The sequence below is a fragment of the Panicum hallii genome, chromosome 2 (genome assembly GCF_002211085.1).
Source record: "Panicum hallii strain FIL2 chromosome 2, PHallii_v3.1, whole genome shotgun sequence".
Taxonomy (NCBI): Eukaryota; Viridiplantae; Streptophyta; class Magnoliopsida; order Poales; family Poaceae; genus Panicum; species Panicum hallii.
The window spans coordinates 31,095,482-31,117,946 of NC_038043.1; the positions used below are offsets into that span (position 1 = coordinate 31,095,482).

The 22,465-nt window shown below is 45.5% G+C and overlaps 1 pseudogene; it reads left to right on the top strand.

Moving 5' to 3' along the window:
• Positions 1–645: 645 nt before the first annotated feature.
• LOC112880948 overlaps positions 646–22,465 on the top strand; it is a 60,208-nt pseudogene continuing 38,388 nt past the window's right edge.

Sequence of the window (22,465 nt, forward strand, 5' to 3'; positions counted from 1 at the left end):
TAATAGACTAACTTAGAATTGAGTACCACCAGATATAAGGAATGTAGCCTAGAAGCTAGAGCACTCGAATTAGGTAGGCTTTAGTGAAGGACTGGATTTATGTGTATATTGGCAAGCAGTTGGAAATCAGAAGATGTAGTAGTTGAAGTGATTGAATCTGCAGACATAGTAGTTGGAAGTGTCACTCAAGCAGCCGGAAAAGTAGTCGACATATCGAAAAAGTAGTCGTACTAGTCAGAGATGCATTAAAAGCAGGCCATGATGTAGTCGTAGTAAACGAAAGCGTAACTAAATCAGTCGGAGATGTAGTCATCATAGTCAGAGATAAAGTTGATGAGTCAGAGAGCAGTCGAAGCAACGCAGATGCAGTGGAGTCGAAGTTGTAGTCGTGCTAGATAGAGGTACAACTGAAGCAGCCGGAGGTATAGTCGTAGAAGCCGGAGAAAAGGTGGAAGCAGTCGGATATGCAGTCGAGGTAGTCGGAGATACAGTGTCGTTGTATTGTAGCCGTAGCAGATGATGGTACAGTTCAAGCAGTCGAAGATGTAGTCGAAGGAGTAATAGATGTTGTCAAAGCAGTCGAAGATGTAGTCGAAGTAGTTGTAGATGTAATGTAGTAGTCGGCGCTGAAGTCAAACCAGGCGTATGGTAGTTGATGCAGTTGGAGATATAGTCGATGTAGTTGATGAGGGAGCCATAGCAGTCGACGTTGTGGTCCTGGTATACGTAAATGCAGACGAGGTAGTCGATGATGCAGCCATATTAGTCGGATTAGTAGTCCTAGTAGTCAGAAATGCAGTTGGAGATGAAGTAGTCGGAGGTGTTCTGAATGCCACAGTTTTAGGCCACTAAATTTCCTAATCGCCACCAACCTTTAAAAGGGTTCAGATAAACAGAACATGAGTTATGAAATTTTTCATAACCAGCCACCTGTTTGTATCATTCCCGCACTATCTTTTTGAATCAAGGGAGAATTATGAAGCTTTTGCTGATAATAAACCTCCAGTCTTCAGATGGTTGGGGCAACACATGCAAATCCTGATGGGTTCAGAGCTAGCGGTAGCAAGTCGCAACAGCTGCCACCGCCACCGCCAACTAGTCTGGTGGAGGTGATGGCCGCTCAAACCGAATTGCTCCGACAGCTTGTTCAAGGTAGCAAGCGATTCATCAATTCCTGCAGCAGCAACACCATTAATGGAGATATCAAGAGCTCACTGAGGAAATAAAGGAGACAAGGGATGTTTACTTGGACTCCCTAATGCCACTAGCATGACTTCCAATGGAACTTAAGGATCCCCAATGTCACACCCAATTTATAAAGACATAAACCGAGCAATCATATATGCGCTAGGATCAAGTCACGCATATATACAACAGAATTATCAAGATATCACAACACATATCATGAAATAAAAGTGTATATATTGTAAATGAATTCTTTATTACAACCGAATCAAGAATCGGTTCAAGAAGTGCGGAAGCGTAAAGTAAATACATGAAGAGCAGGGCGCCATAGGGACGTCGGCTGGGAGACAAACGCCTAGAAATCATCGAGTCCGCTGATGTAGTACTACACGTCACCTGGTACTGAGCAGCAGTCGAAGATATCCCAAAGTGAACAGAAGAGTAGAGAAGACAAGTGTGAGTACCCAACTTGTACTCAACAAGTATAACACGAATTATGAGGCTCTACGGTTAGCTGACTCAACTTTATTAGCTTTTAATCTTGGCAAATTTTTATTAAAGCTATTTACTACAAAAGGATGAATTATCATAACCCAAGGTACAGAATAATTAATTAAAATTAATCATGAGTCTACTTAAAACCAAGCCAAACCACTAAAGATAAACCCCACTAATCAAATGGAGGATCTGGGCCACTCATGAAGCTTACCAGCCCTCTTGCCGGAGGAGCAGGGACCATTGAAGCTTACCAGCCCTCTTGCCCCGCAGGTAAGTTACTCCCAAACCAAAATGCCCTAATTAGTAAGTCAAGACCGTCCCATTTCAGTCTTGTGGTTGCGCGGTTGTCCCAGGTTGTCGCTCTATGAACCGGTCCTTATGGAGAGTGGCCAACCAAGCACTAAGCACTGTGCTGGCCCCCTAAACCATGTTTCTAATAAAAACATATTTTAACGAGACATGAGCCGCTCAAGCACACAGCACCGAGGGCCACTCTCAGAATCAAGTTGCATATACCATTAATCAAATTTAATTAAAAAGGACCATTGTGACAGTTCATGTGTTTGTAAGCTAGGCTTATAATTTGATAGTGTGAAGTGTACGCTTGTTAAGTGTTAAACTTTTGTGTGTTTGTGTGAAACTTTTGAAAATTTAAAGTGCAAGTAAAAAGGGCATTTTTGTAATTACAGAAAAACCTAGGGTTGTTTCTGTAAAATGTATTTGAATAGGAGGAAATTTCAAAATAAAGGAAATATATTTTTCTTACTTTATGTCTTGTAAAAAATATATATTTATCCAAAAGTTTCATTAGAAATGCGTGTGTTGAAGTATGTAAAAATTTTTGGTAAAATGGTGATAATAAGGGTATTTATGTAATTTTATAAAAGAACAAGTCCTTTTATGCAAAATAGGTGATTTACAAAAGTAACTTTCCAAAATTACTAGAAGTAAAAAGGTAATAATGTAAACAATCATGACTTACATAGCATCTTGCAAAAATGGCCAATGTTATATGTAATTTACACTAACAAGGACAAAGATTTTATAAAATTCAAATTTAGTCCAAGACTTAAAATAAAACTTCATATTTTGAGTTTTGGAGTTCAAACCCTAAAACAAGATTGTAGAGCTTGAAAAGTTGTACAACTTTCATTTTGGTCACATTTATGTTTGAGCCTTAGAACAGTAGTTAAATTTGTTTTCACCAAGAGGTCCCTGTAGATTTCTAAAATTACAAACAAGTCCTCGGAAAATTCCCTTTGTCTTCCTCCTCTGGCGCTGCTCTGTTTCACCGCTCTGCAATTCACCGCTGTTCCGATCGCCACCTCCTGCTGCTGCAGTTCACCGCTGTTCCCCACCCTTGCCACCTCCTGCTGCAAAAAAACTCCACGCGTCACTCAGCTCCTTCTCCTCCGGCGCCCATTCTTTTTTTGTTCACCGGAGGCAGCAGCATCCCAGTAACTCTTTTCTTCCTCCACCTCCCTCTGTTCTTCCTTCCGTTGAATTCCTCCCCCACTCACAGCGCCAGGCTCCAGGCGGCGGCTTGGCGCGTGGGCGAGCGCGCACAGGCGCGCAGGCGGCGACGGCAGGAGCGAGCGCTAGGTCGGTTGGGCCCAGGCGCGGGGCGAGCGGAAGCTCAGCGCGCGGGCCGGCGCTGGGACGCGCGGCTAGCGGCGGCTAGCGGCGGGAGCTGGAGGCGCGCGGGCTGGCGGTGGCTCGGTTGGGCGCTGCGCGTGCGTGAGAGCCAGCGGTCCAGGCGGGGGCGCGCGGAGCGCGAAGCCAGCCCCAGGCCAGGCGGCCCGGCCCAGGAGGGCGAGCGGCAGAGCGCAGACGCGCGGGCGGAGGCGCAGCGGGCGGTAGCGCTGGCGGCGCGGCTCGGCGCAGCGCGCAGGGACGCGGCAGCTGCGGCGTGGCGGTGCAGCTTAGGCGCGAGCGGCTCGGCCGGGTGCAGGCGGCGGAGCGCACGGCCGGAGCTGCTCTGCTCCTCTGAGTTTTTCCCCCCACGCCGATGTCTCCCTTGTGGCCATTCTCCTTGCTTCCTGATCACCAAAAGGAGTTCCCGGTGTACTGCTCGACCTTCCCGGCCCTCGGCATGACCTCCTCCCACTGGAACCGAGCCCCACCGCGCCTCCTCTGTTCAAGCTCACAGGAAGGACCTCGTGCAACAATTAAGACAAGGTCAGGGAGTTTTCTGCGAAGTCTAGACTCATAAGAACAGTAGAGTTTGAGGACCTCTGTGTAAGGGTACCTATTATTTCATGTGAGCTGTGTTGCTGACTTATAAATTCAATAGAAAATTGTAGGAGATTCTAAAAATTGCAAAACCAGTTTTGTTAGAAACTAGATTTGGAGCTCTACAACTTCTATTAAATGCGTTTGATATGAAACTAAATAGTTTAGAATCTATATTAAATCTAAGATAAGGGAGAGTAATATTCATAGCTTCTACATGTTAACTTTGTAGATCATGATTTTTGTTATGCAAATTTTTATAGATTAAGTATGAATCGATATAGAATTTTCAAACCTAAGTTTGTTTTGTAATTTAAATTCTTTTAAGTTGAGTAATTCAATTTGTTTATAGTAGAATTAGCTAAGTCTAGTCTATTCGGTAAAGTCTATCTAATTAGATCTTGTGGTTAAAATCTTTTAAGTATACAATTGATTTGTGTTTAAATTTTCAAAACTTTATAACCCTAATTATCCAAGCTTCACATTCCAATTTGAATTTAATTTTAAAATTGAAATATTTTAATTCCTATTAAATCAATGCTATAATCATGAATTGAAGGTAAATGATTCAGAGCTTAAGTTTCCTTTTTGTACCATGAGTTCTTGAGTGTTAACCTTTTGAATTGCAGCTAATTTTTGAAATATAGCTTGTGTACCTCGTGTTTAGCCTTGGGTAAAAATCTTCAAGTCTTTTCCTACTTTTTAGCTAATGGAATTTAAATGCCTTTGTGTTGTATTGATGAAATGTTTGTTTGTAGATTTTAATCTTGCTAGGACCTTTTCTGTAAGCTATAACCCAAATCGGCACATGCCTAATCGGCACCACTCAATCAGCCCACCCAGATCAACACATCCGATCGGCACACTCCGATCGACTACACCTGATCGGCACCTTCCGATTGGCTATACCCCCAATCGGCATATCCCGATCAGCACACCCCGGTTTTTATCGATCACATACCTTTAGAATACACTTATCGACTACATACCTATCGGCTAATCTTGCCGAAAAGTAGTCGAGCTGTTGTGCACAAATAGTTGTCTAAGTTAACACTTCAAGCATTTAATCGGCACGATATAGCCGATATAGAAAACCCAAATCGGAAAACTAGTTGATGTCTTAACACATTTTGGCAAGAGCCGATGCACTCACGGACTAGATCCGACGATGCCCACATTATCAGCTAAAAGCAACTAATAAATACACCGGCACAGTACCACCGATGTCAAATCGACCAATCGGCTGAACGCAGCCGGTTCAGCACCTGATAATCGGCTGACAGCCGATTCACACCAGATCGGCCAAATCCGATCAACACTGTAGACAGCCTTCTGAAATAGCCAATACGCACACAATCGACAGCCGATGCCGATGCCCTGTAGATTATGGCTAGCCGATGGCCACACCTATCGACTAGGTACTCTGTCGAATTAAAGGGTGAATCGGCTAGGTGTGAACCTTTGTTAAATAACCGCTTTATCTAAGTTTTCACGCTAGATCTTAGGATTCTTGCTTTAGGCTAATCCAAGCTGATTTCAGTTGTTTCCCATAGCGGTCAAATATGGCCGGTCAATCCTTAGTTTTCCCATTCTTGTCCACACACTGTTATCAGCCGATTTATCGGCTGAGAGATCGGCTATATGCTTACCGGTTATATACCCTCAACCACATCCTCTTTAGTCTAATTCTGCACTTATGGTCTCACCAACCTATTTTAATACTAGTGTTCTGTTACCTCTAAATCTTGAAATAGGTCTAACTTAGATAACCCCATCGGCTGTACAGCACTCAATTGTTGTGTTGATGTAATCCAGCCAATGCAACCACACCTAGTTACCTAAGATAACATTTAAGCACATTTTAGTTAGGCACAGCCAGTGCAGAGTAGGACAATCAGCTACACAGATGATATGCCCCAGTAGATATAAGAGAACATTAAGGATGAAAACCGGCTACACAGCTGATTCACCAATCGGCTGAATACGCTGAGACACAGACCGTACGGTTACATAGTTCGACTAGTCTATCAATATACCATCGGCTAGTTACTTGCTTTAGTCAACTAGCTATGCCGATACATCACTCGACTAATTCTACCCGATGTATAAATCGGCGAATGTGCCGATACACTAAATCGGCTAGAAGATCAAATCATTGATCGACTAGTTTTGCTAAAGCATGGATTCGCTATGCTGATACGCACGCGATCAGTTAAGTACGCCGATGCTCACACAGATTAGCTAGGACACAACTGCTTTAGAAAACATCCCTCTGCTAAAGTGATCGATGTTTTCATCGATCAATTAGGAAACCAGTGCACCTGTCAACCGGCTACCCAGACCAAAGTACACAACCTTGGATCAGTAAGATCGCACAGTAGACACGCCTCTGTTAGACATAACCAAAGCACGTCAATCGGCTAAACCTGATGCATCCTCATCGGTTAAGGCCAAGATCTATACACCAACCAATTAGATAACCAAACATGCTACCTAATGAAGTTAGTATAGATGTTTAGGGTAAACCACCCTGTTGCTTAACGTAACTAGTTAATTTAGTTAATACTCGATAAATGACTGTCCAGTGCAGGGTAGTTAGGTTGTTTGTCGAAATGTAATGTTCTTTTATTTGGATTGCAACTTTATCGTGGATTGAAATGAAAGTGTATGCATTCATTAAACTCCATCTTGCATATCATATAGATTCGACCACTCTCGCCGACAGAAATTACCCACTAATCCCGGAACCAGAAGGAAGTTATTCTGAAGACCCTGGGAACTTCGTCGCGGAATTATCTGAAGCCCTGAACTAAAGTTCAGAAGATCTTAACTTTACTGACTTCAGCCCCACCAGTAAAGGCAAGCCCCGGACATAACCCCTACTTTACTACACTGCAACCTATATTATTTATATATATCTCTTTATGCATTACGTTCTTAGGAGTTGTTTGAAAACTTAGTTGCATTATTCCAAGAACCAATATATTGAACACTAGAACTGGAGTCCGACTAGCTGCTCTGCTTATAGGACCGGTAGAAGTCGAGTGATTTCCTGTCACTCGCGCGATTTAGGAATTGTAATGTTTACATTCCTGTTATCACTATAAGGATGCCGGACGGGAGTTTTATGAGGTATCATGGTCAAGATGATACCCCGTCTGTGTTGATGAATTTGTTAAGGTCGCAGTGTGTGGTAGCGGTGGTTAAGCGTTTGAAAGTACTAGCCACATGCCATGAAATATGGTAAGCGGTAAGCCTAGTAACCGATCGGCCCGAGGAGTGGACATACCACCCACCACATGTATTTGCTTCTTTTGGTTACTTAGTTCGACGTGTAGGCATATGTGTTGCTGGGCAACCAGGAGTACGGGTTTTGTAGTCGCGCTACAGACGTACGTCCTGCACTTTTGTAGTGCATATGACCTGCAATCGCTTGTGGTGGCCCTGATCCACGAGTCGGAATGAAAGGCAAACGGTTGCTTCGGAATTACCTTGCGGTATTCCAAGCGTGTGAGTTAGGTTTACCTTGCAAGGGTTGAATCTCGATTCAGGAATCGTCCGCCTCTCACGATGAATGAGACTGCTTACCCCCTTTATCACATAGAGTAACAAGAGCAACTTTGTGATTATGAAAGATGATGTTTGGTTAAAGATTCTACCATGTTTGAGTAGTTATAGGTGCTTACCTAGAATGGTCAATCCACTAGAACCTGAAAGCTAAAAGTTGGAAGTAAGGATCTACTCTTTGTTGCTTTTCAGCTGAAAACACTACCCAAAGCTAAAAGCCTTCATAAGTCTAGTTACATGGCTAAGTATACCATGAGACGGGTAAGCCTTGCTGAGTATTAGTATACTCAGCCTTGCTAGTTGAATGTTTTTCAGGTGATATCTATGAAGACCCTACTCTTTCCTTGCCTTGGCCCTGTGCTCTTCCAGATGATTGGTCCGTGGAATGGGATCCGTCCTCGGCCAGCACTGGTGATATCAAGTGATGTCGTGCCCGGGCTTAGCATGACATCCATCTTGTCGACGTGCTGTAGATCATCACGTATGATTTCCGCTGCTAAAAACCATAACTTTATCAGATTGTTTGGTTTTCTATAAGTTTGAAACTTTGCTCTATTGTGAAAACTCTTGTAAAGTGATTCCCTGTGATGTAAAAATATGTGGTGATTGTATCTCTGGACTCACCTTCGTGTGAGGTAACCTTATTTGATCCTGTGTATCGGTGGTTTATCGGGACGTTACCCGACAGGCCAAGGGATTATATCGTTTGAAGCACGTTGGAGCCCTCGGAAGTGGACTCACGTACTTGAGCCGGTATAATTCAGGTTGGTTCTGCCACAGCTGGTATCAGAGCTATAAGGTTACCCTGGAGATACATTTTACCTTAAAAATGCTTTCAGTATAAATGTTTGAACAACAATATATTTGGCAAAACTACGTTGGATTCGCTAAGGATTATGTATAGTACGTAAAGCCCTAGGGTGATGTTTAAGGAAACTAGAGGTGGCTATAATATATATATATATAATTCTAACTACCAGCATTACCTTTCTGTCAAAACTTAATTTCATGCACAATCCAACTTTACAATTATGTAACGACATCTTCGATCGGAAGGTAAGAAGGTAAGAATCCTCAGCCAACTGAGGGAGCTTGGCCTTCCCGTCGGTGATGCGAACCGAACGCTGATTCTCAAGCAGTGGCCTACTTGAGATGCTGCCAATGTACCAACCTCGGTTGACTACATTGGGAGTATATGGTTCGGCGCAGGGTATGGTGATCGCAGTTCATACCCCCCCCATTTTGCGGTACCCCCGTGAATACGTTATCCAATAACGTATGTTAACGTTGTCTGTACGGCGGTAATTGTACAGATGCTGTTTCTATAGTGAACAGTGATGAATGGGGACGCTTTCATGACATGCTGGCATGAAAGGTTCATTGGATATATATATGTGCATTGTGGTTTTCTGCAGGTACACTAACCATGATTCCGAAACTAGGACGGATAGGGTTTATCGACTAGTTAATAGTGAGAGACGTATATATTGTGCCACCGTAACTAACCACGTAAGACCAAGATTACTTGCAGTTATTTTTATTTGTGAGGACGTATAGAACGTGCATGCATCATGATATTTTGGATTGACCTGATTGCCTTGATTGTTACGTTGATGTACTGAAATATGTGCTTGTACTGAATGTCTCTTTTGACTCTGTGTGATAGAAGCCAACGTAATCTGATAGGCTAACTTAGAGTTGAAAACGCCTTTTGTGAATTAAGCGAACTGGGTTATGTTTGAACCTTATCATTAATCTTAGCTTGACAGCTAAATCAAATCCTTGATTTTGCTTTAAATCTGTTTCGGCAGAACCATTGAACTTCTCCTTTGATAGTTAAATCTTGATAACTATCATCGAACCCTTCAATCCATTATCTAGTGATTTATCTGTCCTCTTCTGATGTTGTACCGTATCTTGTTGGCTATTTTGGTTACAACATCTGAAAGTTGTACCTTTAATTTTTGCTCAGATAATTTTAGGTAAAATAAGAAGATTCATGGCAAAAGTCATGCATCATAATAAATGCCATCTCTAGACAGTGCATGGTGTTGCATCATCATCGAAAGATCCGTAGACTAACTAACGGGTGTGCCTCCGGTGCAACTTTGGGTTGTCTTCGATTTCCTAAGTCTACCTTGTTGTTGTTGGCACTACAAGGTTGCTATTCTTCTTTTGTGGTGGTGTTTAATCACATGACCATGATGCCGTGTCGGAACCTAAGGCCTCATGTGTGCTGCAGCCACATGATTGAGTCATTAGGAGCGCACTGGTGACTAGGTCTATGTGACGTAACAACACTGCAATCTCTTCTTGTGCAACCTTACTAGTGTCCTAACTTTTGATCCTCGCTTAAGGATATAGAGCTAACCAGGTGTTAGTTACGAGCGCACGGTTGCAGGGTGCGAGCCGTATGCATCATCAACTCATGATAGCAGTATGCATCATACTTCATGCATTTCATACATGCATACATTGCAAATATCATCATCCTTGCATCATAGTGTATGCATCATTTGGTCAACATCATGGTAATTGCATTGTATCATATGCATCATCTCGGTCGTGCATGGGATCCCTCATCCTCATGTTACACCATCATAGTAATCATACATTACAACAGTGCATCCCGTTCATGGTTATATACCGAGCATTGCACTTTGAATTGTTTCAAACATCATCTATCCCTTGATTGCATTAGTATAAATAGGCATGTTTTGCAATCAACATCATCTAAATCATTCAGATAATAAACTCTGAGCAGAAATGTTTCAAACATCACTTATCAGTCTCTTGTGCTATCTTTACTTGCTATCCACAAAGTTTTGTGATGAATGTCGCTGACATTTATCGTCCTTATGTTGTGATCTTAGCTCTATGAGAATTTGATCACCTTTCTCTCTCTTCTCTCGTCAAACTCATCCATGTACAATCTATCTATGCTCTCGTTACACTTATCTCATCATACTCCAATGGCTTTTACTTCTCTGGTGTGTTTGCTTCCTACCGCATTGATGGGTGATTTGCTTCTCTTCCCTTAAGAGTCTTTCGCCCGAATCTCGGGACGAGATTCTTTTTAGGGGGGAAGGCTGTGACAGTTCATGTGTTTGTAAGCTAGGCTTATAATTTGATAGTGTGAAGTGTACGCTTGTTAAGTGTTAAACTTTTGTGTGTTTGTGTGAAACTTTTGAAAATTTAAAGTGCAAGTAAAAAGGGCATTTTTGTAATTACAGAAAAACCTAGGGTTGTTTCTGTAAAATGTATTTGAATAGGAGGAAATTTCAAAATAAAGGAAATATATTTTTCTTACTTTATGTCTTGTAAAAAATATATATTTATCCAAAAGTTTCATTAGAAATGCGTGTGTTGAAGTATGTAAAAATTTTTGGTAAAATGGTGATAATAAGGGTATTTATGTAATTTTATAAAAGAACAAGTCCTTTTATGCAAAATAGGTGATTTACAAAAGTAACTTTCCAAAATTACTAGAAGTAAAAAGGTAATAATGTAAACAATCATGACTTACATAGCATCTTGCAAAAATGGCCAATGTTATATGTAATTTACACTAACAAGGACAAAGATTTTATAAAATTCAAATTTAGTCCAAGACTTAAAATAAAACTTCATATTTTGAGTTTTGGAGTTCAAACCCTAAAACAAGATTGTAGAGCTTGAAAAGTTGTACAACTTTCATTTTGGTCACATTTATGTTTGAGCCTTAGAACAGTAGTTAAATTTGTTTTCACCAAGAGGTCCCTGTAGATTTCTAAAATTACAAACAAGTCCTCGGAAAATTCCCTTTGTCTTCCTCCTCTGGCGCTGCTCTGTTTCACCGCTCTGCAATTCACCGCTGTTCCGATCGCCACCTCCTGCTGCTGCAGTTCACCGCTGTTCCCCACCCTTGCCACCTCCTGCTGCAAAAAAACTCCACGCGTCACTCAGCTCCTTCTCCTCCGGCGCCCATTCTTTTTTTGTTCACCGGAGGCAGCAGCATCCCAGTAACTCTTTTCTTCCTCCACCTCCCTCTGTTCTTCCTTCCGTTGAATTCCTCCCCCACTCACAGCGCCAGGCTCCAGGCGGCGGCTTGGCGCCTGGGCGAGCGCGCACAGGCGCGCAGGCGGCGACGGCAGGAGCGAGCGCTAGGTCGGTTGGGCCCAGGCGCGGGGCGAGCGGAAGCTCAGCGCGCGGGCCGGCGCTGGGACGCGCGGCTAGCGGCGGCTAGCGGCGGGAGCTGGAGGCGCGCGGGCTGGCGGTGGCTCGGTTGGGCGCTGCGCGTGCGTGAGAGCCAGCGGTCCAGGCGGGGGCGCGCGGAGCGCGAAGCCAGCCCCAGGCCAGGCGGCCCGGCCCAGGAGGGCGAGCGGCAGAGCGCAGACGCGCGGGCGGAGGCGCAGCGGGCGGTAGCGCTGGCGGCGCGGCTCGGCGCAGCGCGCAGGGACGCGGCAGCTGCGGCGTGGCGGTGCAGCTTAGGCGCGAGCGGCTCGGCCGGGTGCAGGCGGCGGAGCGCACGGCCGGAGCTGCTCTGCTCCTCTGAGTTTTTCCCCCCACGCCGATGTCTCCCTTGTGGCCATTCTCCTTGCTTCCTGATCACCAAAAGGAGTTCCCGGTGTACTGCTCGACCTTCCCGGCCCTCGGCATGACCTCCTCCCACTGGAACCGAGCCCCACCGCGCCTCCTCTGTTCAAGCTCACAGGAAGGACCTCGTGCAACAATTAAGACAAGGTCAGGGAGTTTTCTGCGAAGTCTAGACTCATAAGAACAGTAGAGTTTGAGGACCTCTGTGTAAGGGTACCTATTATTTCATGTGAGCTGTGTTGCTGACTTATAAATTCAATAGAAAATTGTAGGAGATTCTAAAAATTGCAAAACCAGTTTTGTTAGAAACTAGATTTGGAGCTCTACAACTTCTATTAAATGCGTTTGATATGAAACTAAATAGTTTAGAATCTATATTAAATCTAAGATAAGGGAGAGTAATATTCATAGCTTCTACATGTTAACTTTGTAGATCATGATTTTTGTTATGCAAATTTTTATAGATTAAGTATGAATCGATATAGAATTTTCAAACCTAAGTTTGTTTTGTAATTTAAATTCTTTTAAGTTGAGTAATTCAATTTGTTTATAGTAGAATTAGCTAAGTCTAGTCTATTCGGTAAAGTCTATCTAATTAGATCTTGTGGTTAAAATCTTTTAAGTATACAATTGATTTGTGTTTAAATTTTCAAAACTTTATAACCCTAATTATCCAAGCTTCACATTCCAATTTGAATTTAATTTTAAAATTGAAATATTTTAATTCCTATTAAATCAATGCTATAATCATGAATTGAAGGTAAATGATTCAGAGCTTAAGTTTCCTTTTTGTACCATGAGTTCTTGAGTGTTAACCTTTTGAATTGCAGCTAATTTTTGAAATATAGCTTGTGTACCTCGTGTTTAGCCTTGGGTAAAAATCTTCAAGTCTTTTCCTACTTTTTAGCTAATGGAATTTAAATGCCTTTGTGTTGTATTGATGAAATGTTTGTTTGTAGATTTTAATCTTGCTAGGACCTTTTCTGTAAGCTATAACCCAAATCGGCACATGCCTAATCGGCACCACTCAATCAGCCCACCCAGATCAACACATCCGATCGGCACACTCCGATCGACTACACCTGATCGGCACCTTCCGATTGGCTATACCCCCAATCGGCATATCCCGATCAGCACACCCCGGTTTTTATCGATCACATACCTTTAGAATACACTTATCGACTACATACCTATCGGCTAATCTTGCCGAAAAGTAGTCGAGCTGTTGTGCACAAATAGTTGTCTAAGTTAACACTTCAAGCATTTAATCGGCACGATATAGCCGATATAGAAAACCCAAATCGGAAAACTAGTTGATGTCTTAACACATTTTGGCAAGAGCCGATGCACTCACGGACTAGATCCGACGATGCCCACATTATCAGCTAAAAGCAACTGATAAATACACCGGCACAGTACCACCGATGTCAAATCGACCAATCGGCTGAACGCAGCCGGTTCAGCACCTGATAATCGGCTGACAGCCGATTCACACCAGATCGGCCAAATCCGATCAACACTGTAGACAGCCTTCTGAAATAGCCAATACGCACACAATCGACAGCCGATGCCGATGCCCTGTAGATTATGGCTAGCCGATGGCCACACCTATCGACTAGGTACTCTGTCGAATTAAAGGGTGAATCGGCTAGGTGTGAACCTTTGTTAAATAACCGCTTTATCTAAGTTTTCACGCTAGATCTTAGGATTCTTGCTTTAGGCTAATCCAAGCTGATTTCAGTTGTTTCCCATAGCGGTCAAATATGGCCGGTCAATCCTTAGTTTTCCCATTCTTGTCCACACACTGTTATCAGCCGATTTATCGGCTGAGAGATCGGCTATATGCTTACCGGTTATATACCCTCAACCACATCCTCTTTAGTCTAATTCTGCACTTATGGTCTCACCAACCTATTTTAATACTAGTGTTCTGTTACCTCTAAATCTTGAAATAGGTCTAACTTAGATAACCCCATCGGCTGTACAGCACTCAATTGTTGTGTTGATGTAATCCAGCCAATGCAACCACACCTAGTTACCTAAGATAACATTTAAGCACATTTTAGTTAGGCACAGCCAGTGCAGAGTAGGACAATCAGCTACACAGATGATATGCCCCAGTAGATATAAGAGAACATTAAGGATGAAAACCGGCTACACAGCTGATTCACCAATCGGCTGAATACGCTGAGACACAGACCGTACGGTTACATAGTTCGACTAGTCTATCAATATACCATCGGCTAGTTACTTGCTTTAGTCAACTAGCTATGCCGATACATCACTCGACTAATTCTACCCGATGTATAAATCGGCGAATGTGCCGATACACTAAATCGGCTAGAAGATCAAATCATTGATCGACTAGTTTTGCTAAAGCATGGATTCGCTATGCTGATACGCACGCGATCAGTTAAGTACGCCGATGCTCACACAGATTAGCTAGGACACAACTGCTTTAGGAAACATCCCTCTGCTAAAGTGATCGATGTTTTCATCGATCAATTAGGAAACCAGTGCACCTGTCAACCGGCTACCCAGACCAAAGTACACAACCTTGGATCAGTAAGATCGCACAGTAGACACGCCTCTGTTAGACATAACCAAAGCACGTCAATCGGCTAAACCTGATGCATCCTCATCGGTTAAGGCCAAGATCTATACACCAACCAATTAGATAACCAAACATGCTACCTAATGAAGTTAGTATAGATGTTTAGGGTAAACCACCCTGTTGCTTAACGTAACTAGTTAATTTAGTTAATACTCGATAAATGACTGTCCAGTGCAGGGTAGTTAGGTTGTTTGTCGAAATGTAATGTTCTTTTATTTGGATTGCAACTTTATCGTGGATTGAAATGAAAGTGTATGCATTCATTAAACTCCATCTTGCATATCATATAGATTCGACCACTCTCGCCGACAGAAATTACCCACTAATCCCGGAACCAGAAGGAAGTTATTCTGAAGACCCTGGGAACTTCGTCGCGGAATTATCTGAAGCCCTGAACTAAAGTTCAGAAGATCTTAACTTTACTGACTTCAGCCCCACCAGTAAAGACAAGCCCCGGACATAACCCCTACTTTACTACACTGCAACCTATATTATTTATATATATCTCTTTATGCATTACGTTCTTAGGAGTTGTTTGAAAACTTAGTTGCATTATTCCAAGAACCAATATATTGAACACTAGAACTGGAGTCCGACTAGCTGCTCTGCTTATAGGACCGGTAGAAGTCGAGTGATTTCCTGTCACTCGCGCGATTTAGGAATTGTAATGTTTACATTCCTGTTATCACTATAAGGATGCCGGACGGGAGTTTTATGAGGTATCATGGTCAAGATGATACCCCGTCTGTGTTGATGAATTTGTTAAGGTCGCAGTGTGTGGTAGCGGTGGTTAAGCGTTTGAAAGTACTAGCCACATGCCGTGAAATATGGTAAGCGGTAAGCCTAGTAACCGATCGGCCCGAGGAGTGGACATACCACCCACCACATGTATTTGCTTCTTTTGGTTACTTAGTTCGACGTGTAGGCATATGTGTTGCTGGGCAACCAGGAGTACGGGTTTTGTAGTCGCGCTACAGACGTACGTCCTGCACTTTTGTAGTGCATATGACCTGCAGTCGCTTGTGGTGGCCCTGATCCACGAGTCGGAATGAAAGGCAAACGGTTGCTTCGGAATTACCTTGCGGTATTCCAAGCGTGTGAGTTAGGTTTACCTTGCAAGGGTTGAATCTCGATTCAGGAATCGTCCGCCTCTCACGATGAATGAGACTGCTTACCCCCTTTATCACATAGAGTAACAAGAGCAACTTTGTGATTATGAAAGATGATGTTTGGTTAAAGATTCTACCATGTTTGAGTAGTTATAGGTGCTTACCTAGAATGGTCAATCCACTAGAACCTGAAAGCTAAAAGTTGGAAGTAAGGATCTACTCTTTGTTGCTTTTCAGCTGAAAACACTACCCAAAGCTAAAAGCCTTCATAAGTCTAGTTACATGGCTAAGTATACCATGAGACGGGTAAGCCTTGCTGAGTATTAGTATACTCAGCCTTGCTAGTTGAATGTTTTTCAGGTGATATCTATGAAGACCCTACTCTTTCCTTGCCTTGGCCCTGTGCTCTTCCAGATGATTGGTCCGTGGAATGGGATCCGTCCTCGGCCAGCACTGGTGATATCAAGTGATGTCGTGCCCGGGCTTAGCATGACATCCATCTTGTCGACGTGCTGTAGATCATCACGTATGATTTCCGCTGCTAAAAACCATAACTTTATCAGATTGTTTGGTTTTCTATAAGTTTGAAACTTTGCTCTATTGTGAAAACTCTTGTAAAGTGATTCCCTGTGATGTAAAAATATGTGGTGATTGTATCTCTGGACTCACCTTCGTGTGAGGTAACCTTATTTGATCCTGTGTATCGGTGGTTTATCGGGACGTTACTCGACAGGCCAAGGGATTATACCGTTTGAAGCACGTTGGAGCCCTCGGAAGTGGACTCACGTACTTGAGCCGGTATAATTCAGGTTGGTTCTGCCACAACCATAAAGTGTGAGAACGCAGCATTTAGCACAACTAACCAAAATGCAACCCAAGGTATTTATATAAAGAATAAAAGTGGCTAGGAAATCCTTATAGGCATACAGTATTACAATGCAGTATGAAATTATACTTAAAAGTGATTGGATGTTCATGTTATACTTGCCTTCCTCAAACTCTCCTGGCTGCTGCTCAAACGCGTCTGAAGAAGGTGGCTCCTGGTACTCCTCCGGTGGCTCAACGTCTACTCACGATCGTAACGTCCAAGCAAGGTCCACACAGTGACATACATGCAAACAAGGGCAAAAGATAAGAAACAGTACAACAATACAATAAAACAGCACATAACACTAAGCTAAAACTATTCTACGCGTTACAATGATCGCGTGGGCACGAAAACCACTCAAAACGGAGCTAAGACGCGTAAACTAGGGCTAAGACAAGATCCAGGGACTTAACTATGAGAAAACAGGAAGTTCCAGGGGGTTCTGCGTGAAAACTAGGGACTTAAACAAAATTTAACTATAGACGCAGGGTCTAACATGCAAAAACTACAAGGCTGGATGGCGAACCCAAAATCTAGAAAGCTCAGGGGCTTCGGTGCAAAAATAGGGGCTCAACCGGAATTACTTTTGAACGGGGGTGGACTGCGGTTTGATTCCAAAGCAACTCAAGGTCTCTTTACCAAAACAACCAGGCCAAAGGGGTATCTTCTAATCTGGGCCGTCGGATCTGGATCTACGGCTCAGATTAAAAACAAGGACCAACCGGTACGTGTGGATCTGATCCGTTGGATAACGATCCCGTGGCTCAGATCTAAACGAACTGTGATCTAATCGTGGGCGTTGGCTCGGGATCAGATGGCTCACGGGGTTTGGGCGCGCGGGGTGGTAGCGCCGGTCACCGAAGACGAGTTCCCGCTGCGGCGCGCGGCTTGGGCTCGCCAGACTTCGCCAATTCCGGCGCTCCGGTGGCCAAATCGAGCGGGGCTTGGGTCTGGGACAAGCTACGCGACATGTGTAACCCACCTAGGGCCTTGGCAGGACTTGGCTAGGCTCGGGGACGCGGTTGCAATGGTGGAGGCAGGTCTGCACGGCAGAGCTCGCCGGCATGCGTGCGTGCGTGCTGTTCTTGGCACTGGAAAGGACGCAAACGGGGCCGAGCGCGTGCACGGTGCAAAGGCAAGCCAAAACAAGGCGATGTGGTGGTGGTGCAGAGCTGCAGAGGGCCCGCCCCGGTGGAGAGGCGGTGGCGGAGCGCCGGCGTGCGTGGTCTAGCCGCAAGGGTGGGCTATGGCCTACTGGACCTAGCACAACAGGACAGGGAGGGTGCCGTGGTGCTCACCGAGGGCTCGAACTGGCCGGGGAAGCAGCGCACGGTGGCCGACGGCACGGTTGATTCTAGGGAAAGCCGGGGGCTCTTTAGCAAATCTAGTAGACTGAACCGGTACCCTTTAATCTGGGCCACCGGATCTAACGCCTACGGCCCAGATCTAATCCTTATCGCGAAGGGGTACGCACGCCTAACAGCCGTAGGATCTAGATCAAACGGACCGAGCCTACTCTTAAATGGATCTAATCCAGACCGCCTATCCCGGATCTGACGGCTCTGATCCACCCCCACCCCGAACCGGTATCTCTCACCCAAGACCACTGGATCTTGATCTCACGGTTCAGATCCAAAGACTCGCAATCTAATCTCGAACGTTGGTTACAGATCGGGCGGCTAGGGTTCGAAGGGCCACGGCCGGCGGCGGAAGTCACCGGAGAAGGAAGGCCCGCGGCGGCGCACGGCTACAACTCACCGGACTTGGCCTATCTTGGCCGTCCGGGCTCGGATTTGGACGACATCCAGCCTGGGGGCTAGGACTTGGCACGACGAACACGTCTGGGCACCTGTGGTGGTGGATTTGGGCTCAATTAAGGGGGAACGACGGTGAAGGCGGCTCGGAACGACGGACAACGCCAGCGAGCGGCGTTCTGGGCGCTACGGGTAGCTAAAGCCTACGACATCCGGTGCCAAAGGACCAGGGAGAGGAGGCGAAGCTCACCGAGGGTTTGTGGAGGCCGGAGCTGCGGTGGAAGGAGGAAGACGACGACGACCGGCGGCGGAGGGGATCGGGTGCTCGCGGTCCGACGGCTACAGGCGGACTCCGGGGCTTTGATCACCTTGGGTCGACTCGGGAAGCTCCTGCGCAGGTGACCAAGGGGTTAAGAGAGCCCGGGACGCAACGACGGTGAAGAATTGAGGCGGCGGAGCAGATCACCGGTGGCGGAGTCGTGGCTCGATTCCGGTGATGCCGGGGTCTAGAGCTCCAACGCACGGCTCGGGAAGCTTCTAGGAGGCGAGGTGGAGCTTTTGTGGGGGCTGTGGTGGCATGGGGCGCGGCGGAGCGGCCTGACCACGGTGAGATCGAGGTGACCGGAGCGGAGGAAGAAAGGGGCGGCGGTGCTAGGGATCTTCGGGCGATGCAGGAGTAGGGTTAGGGTTCTGGGGCTCGGGGGGTTCCTTTTGTAGGGCGGCGGCGCTGCCTTGGCATGCGGGCCCAGGGGAAGGAGCTCGCCGGGGACATCGGAGGCCGTTGCGCCGGGGAGGAAGAAGGGGAGAGGGGAAGAAGGGCGCTGACACGTGGGGACCGCTAGTCAGAGAGAGAAAGGAGAGGAATGGCGCTCGGGCTGGGGAAAGGAAGGTGGGCCGGCTGCTGAGCGCGAGAGAAAAAGGAGGAGAGGGAGAGCTGGGCTGGGCCAAGGCTTTGGGCTGCTTCTTTTCCCTATTCTTTTCCTTTTTCCTTTCCACACTCAAACCATTCAAACCATTCCATTTGAATTCAAACAAGTTTGAATTCAAACCCAACACAAATAAAACAATGCACCAGCATGAATGCGCAAGCAATTTAATCCTATGATAAATTTTATTTTCTTGTGTTATAAATTGCTTTAAATGCAAGATAAATTAGGGAAAACTCCGGAAATTATATTTAAGCCCAAATAAATTCATTAAAATTAGTGGAAAATTACCTTAGGGTGTTACAAACCTACCCCCCCTTACAGGAATCTCGTCCCGAGATTCGGATAGGCTAGCTAGCAAAGAGATCGGGATATGCCTTCTTCAGCTTATCTTCTCGCTCCCAAATAGCCTCATCCTCCGTGTGATGACTCCACTGAACACGGCACATCTTGACCTTCCTGTTTCTGGTAACTCTCTCAGACGTCTCCAGAATTTTCACCGGATGCTCGATGTAGGTCAAATCCTCCTGCACATCCAACCCTTCTAGCGGTGCCTGCTCTTCTGGCACCCTCAAGCACTTCTTCAGCTGAGACACGTGAAACACATCGTGCACTCCTGAGAGATTGAGAGGCAACTCCAAACGATATGCCACCTCACCTTTCCGTTCCAACACCTTGAACGGACCAATGTATCGAGGGGCTAGCTTCCCTCTTACATTAAACCTGCGGATTCCTCTCATCGGCGAGACCGTCAGGTACACATGGTCACCCACGGCAAAGGTCAGATCTCGGCGACGAACATCCGTGTAGCTCTTCTGACGAGTCTGAGCGACCCTCAGGTTCTCGCGCACCTACTGTACCAGCTGTTCTGCCTCCTCCACGATATCCGGACCAAACACCTGCCTCTCGCCAATCTGATCCCAATACAGCGGAGTTCTGCACTTCCGACCGTACAAGGCCTCGAAAGGTGACTTCTTCAGACTGGCCTGATAACTATTGTTATACGAGAACTCTGCATACGGCAGGCATTTATCCCAGCTGGTACCATACTGGATAGCACAAGCTCGAAGCATATCCTCCAACACTTGGTTGGTTCTTTTTGTCTGCCCATCTGTCTGAGGATGATAAGCAGTGCTGAAACGCAGCTTCGTATCCAACGAATCATGCAACTGCTCCCAGAACCGTGAAGTGAACTGAGATCCTCGATCAGATATGATCTTCTTTGGAACACCATGCAGACAGACAATCCTGGAGATGTACAACTCTGCGAGTCTCGCGCCGGAGTAGGTAGTGTTCACCTGAATGAAGTGAGCAACCTTCGTCAACCGATCCACTACTACTTATATGGAGTTGTACCCTTTCTGAGTACGAGGCAAGCCAACAATGAAGTCCATAGTGATTTCCTCCCATTTCCACTCTGGAATCTTCAACGGCTGCAATAGACCTGCCGGTCTCTGATGCTCTGCCTTGACACGCTGACAAGTGTCGCAGATAGCCACGTACTCCGCAACGGAACGCTTCATTCCATACCACCAGAATCGTTCCTTCAGGTCGTAATACATCTTCGTGCTGCCTGAATGAATAGAATATGCTGTATCATGAGCCTCACTCAGAATCAACTTCCTGAGATCTGCTACATCCGGCACACATATACGACCCTTGTACCACAAGGTACCCTGATCATCCTCCCTGAAATGAGGCGCTTTGCCAATCTTGAGCAGTTCACGGATCTCCTGCAGCTTTTGATCTTCCTTCTGATGCTGCCTGATCTCTACCTCTAGAGTGGGTTCTGCCTCGAATGATGTACCCGAGGTGTGATTCAAGAAACCCAGACTCAACTGCTCAAATTCCTCGCATAACTCCTGAGGCATCTGAAAAGCCATGGCCATGTTAACATAGCTCTTCCTGCTCAGAGCATCTGCTACAACATTAGCCTTGCCTGGATGATAGTGAATTTCCAGGTCATAATCCTTAACCAGCTCTAACCATCTTCTCTGCCGCATGTTCAGCTCACTCTGAGTGAAAATATACTTGAGGCTCTTGTGATCGGTGTAAATGTCACACCTCTGCCCAAACAAGTAATGCCTCCATATCTTCAGAGCATGCACAACTGCGGCTAACTCCAGATCATGAGTGGGATAATTCAGCTCGTGCCGGCGCAACTGCCGCGAAGCATAAGCTATTACTCTGCCTTCCTGCATCAGAACACAACCAAGACCATCCCTCGAAGCATCACAATACACTGTGAACCTCTTGCTCTGGTCTGGCAGAGTAAGGACTGGCGCCGTAGTCAACCTCTTCTTCAGCTCCTCGAAGGCCTTCTGACGCTCATCAGTCCAAGAGAAATCCACACCCTTCTCTAGCAAGGAAGTCAAAGGCTTCGCAATCTTGGAGAAATTCTCGATGAACCTCCGATAATAACCTGCTAAGCCCAGAAAAGAGCGGACTTCCTTCACTGTCTGCGGTACAACCCAGTCAAGCACATCCTTCACCTTCCCGGGGTCCACAACAATACCTCCCTTGGAGATCACATGACCGAGGAAAGGAACCTCGTCAATCTAGAATTCGCACTTGCTGAGCTTGGCGTACAGCTTGTGCTCTCTGAGCCTCTGCAACACAAGCCTCGGATGTTTCTCATGCTCTGCTTCTGACTTGGAATATATCAGGATATCATCAATGAATATCACCACGAAGGTGTCCAGATAATCCATGAAAACCTTGTTCATCAGATGCATGAAGAAAGCCGGAGCATTGGTCAAGCCAAAGGACATGACCGTATACTCGTATAGCCCATACTTGCAAGTGAATGCCGTCTTCGGAATATCCTCAGGACGAATCTTCAGCTAATGATAACCCGAACGCAGATCAATCTTTGAGAATACACAAGCACCCTGAAGCTGATCAAAAAGAAACTCAATACGAGGCAATGGATGCTTGTTCTTGATGGTGACTGCATTCAGATCCCGATAATCGACGCACATCCTCTTCGCGCCATCCTTCTTTTCTACAAGCAATACAGGAAAAGCCCAAGGAGAGAAACTGCGACGGATATAACCCTTGGCTAGCAACTCGTCGATGGTCTTCTTAACTTCCTCATGCTCGACGGGAGCCATACGATAGGGCCGCTTAGCAATAGG